The sequence below is a fragment of the Nicotiana tabacum genome, unplaced genomic scaffold (genome assembly GCF_000715075.1).
Source record: "Nicotiana tabacum cultivar K326 unplaced genomic scaffold, ASM71507v2 Un00024, whole genome shotgun sequence".
Classification (NCBI taxonomy): domain Eukaryota; kingdom Viridiplantae; phylum Streptophyta; class Magnoliopsida; order Solanales; family Solanaceae; genus Nicotiana; species Nicotiana tabacum.
Window position 1 is genome coordinate 85,501 of NW_027438262.1, and position 2,850 is coordinate 88,350.

Sequence of the window (2,850 nt, forward strand, 5' to 3'; positions counted from 1 at the left end):
CGAAAAATTTTTAGGCGATAGGGGTCCGGAGTTCCCGGGTTCACTTGGAAGGCGTGGGCTATAGGACACGAAAATATGGGAATCGCGCGGAATTCTAGTTTTTTGGCCGAAAAACAGAAAAAACTAGGAACGATCATGGCTGGGCGGTGACTATGGTTCCTTAGGTCTTATTTGATAGTCCGGAAAAATTTTAGGCGATAGGGGTCCGGAGACCCGGGACCACTCGGAAGGCGTGGGCTATATAACACACAAAAATATGGGATCGCGCGGAATTCTAGTTGTTTGGCCATAAAACACAAAAAATGAGGAACGATCATGGCGGGGCGGATACTATGGTTCCTTAGGTCGTATTTGATAGTCCGAAAAATTTTTAGGCGATAGGGGTCCGGAGGTCCCGGGACCACTCGGAAGGTGTGGGCTATAACACACAAAAATATGGGAATCGCGCGGAATTCTAGTTGTTTGCCGAAAAATGCAATAAATAAGGAACGATCATGGCGTGGCGGATACTATGGTTCCTTAGGTCGTATTTGATTGCCCGGAAAAATTTTAGGTGATCGGGGTCCGCGGCTCTTGGGACCACTCGGAAGGCGTGGGTAATAGCACACGAAAATATGGGAATCGGGCGAAATTCTAGGTCTTTTGCAGTAACATGCAAAAAATGTGGAAAGATCTTGACAGGGCGGTGACTATGGTTCCTTAGGTCTTATTTGATAGTCCGAAAAAATATTAGACGATAGGGGTCTGGAGGTCCCGGGACCACTCGGAAGACGTGGGCTATAACACACAAAAATATGGGAATCGCGCGGAATTCTAGTTGTTTGGCCGAAAAATGCAAAAAATGAGGAACGATCATGGCGGGGCGGATACTATGGTTCCTTAGGTCGTATTTGATAGTTCGGAAAAATTTTAGGCGATAGGGGTCAGGAGGTCCAGGGACCACTCGGAAGGCGTGGGCTATAACACACAAAAATATGAGAATCGCGCGGAATTCTAGTTGTTTGGCCGAAAAACGCAAAAAATGAGGAACGATCATGGCGGGGTGGTTACTTTGGTTCCTTAGGTCGTATTTGATGGCTCGAAAAATTTTTAGGCGATCGGGGTTCGGGGTTCCCGGGACCCCTTGGAAGGTGTGGGCTAAAGCACATGAAAATATGGAAATAGCGCGAAATTCTAGTTTTTTGGCTGAAAAACGCAAAAGACTAGGAACGATCATGGCGGGGCGGTGACTATGGTTTCTTAGGTCGTATTTGATAGTCCAGAAAATTTTTAGGCGATCCGGCTCCGGGGGGCCCGACCCACTCGGAAGGCGTGAGCTACAGCACACTAAAATATGCAAATCGCGCGGAGTTTTAGTTTTTTGGCCGAAAAATGCAAAGCATTTGGAACGATCATGGTGGAGTGGTGACTATGGTACCTTAGGTCGTATTTGATAGTCCGGAAAAATTTTAGGCGATCGGGGTCCGCGGCTCCCCGGACCACTTGGAAGGCGTGGGTATAGCACATGAAAATATGGGAATCGGGCGTAATTCAAGTTTTTAGGCCGCAAAATGCAAAAAATGAGAAATGATGATGGCTGGGCGGTTACTATGGTTCCTTAGGTCGTATTTGATGGCCCGAAAAAATTTTACGCGATCGGGGTCCGGGGGTCCCGGAACCACTTGGAAGGGTGGGCAATAGCACACAAAAATATTGTAATCGGGCGGAATTCTAGTTTTTTGGCCGAAAAATGCAACAAATGAGGAATGATCATGGCTGGGCGGTGACTATGGTTCCTTAGTTCGTATTTGTTAGTCCTGAAAAATTTTAGGCGATAGGGGTCCGGAGTTCTCGGGTTCACTTGGAAGGCGTGGGCTATAGAACACGAAAATATGGGAATCGCGCGGAATTCTAGTTTTTTGGCCGAAAAACAGAAAACACTAGGAACGATCATGGCTGGGCGGTGACTATGGTTCCTTAGGTCTTATTTGGTAGTCCAGAAAAAATTTAGGCGATAGGGGTCCGGAGACCCGGGACCACTCGGAAGGCGTGGGCTATAACACAGAAAAATATGGGATCGCACGGAATTCTAGTTGTTTGGCCGAAATACACAAAAAATGAGGAACGATCATGCCGGGGCGGATAATATGGTTCCTTAGGTCGTATTTGATAGTCCGAAAAAATTTTAGGCGATAGGGGTCCGGAGGTCCCGGGACCACTCGGAAGGTGTGGGCTATAATACACAAAAATATGGCAATCGCGCAGAATTCTAATTGTTTGGCCGAAAAACGCAAAAATTAAGGAACGATCAAGGCGAGCTGGTTACTATAGTTACTTAGGTCGTATTTGACGGCCCGGAAATATTTTAAGCGATCGGGGTCAGTGGGTCCCGAAACCACTTCGAAGGGTGGGCAATAGCACACAAAAATATTGTAATCGGGCGGAATTCTAGTTTTTTGGCCGAAACACGCAACAAATGAGGAATGATCATGGCTGGGCGGTGACTATGGTTCCTTAGGTCGTATTTGATAGTCCGGAAAATTTTTAGGCGATAGGGGTCCGGAGTTCCCTGGTTCACTTGGAAGGCGTGGGCTATAGGACACGAAAATATAGGAATCGCGCGGAATTCTAGTTTTTTGGCCGAAAAACAGAAAAAACTAGGAACGATCATGGCTGGGCGGTGACTATGGTTCCTTAGGTCTTATTTGATAGTCCGGAAAAATTTTAGGCGATAGGGGTCCGGAGACCCAGGACCACTCGGAAGGCGTGGGCTATATAACACACAAAAATATGGGATCGCGCGGAATTCTAGTTGCTTGGCCGAAAAATGCAAAAAATGAGAAACGATCATGGCGAGCTGGTTACTATAGT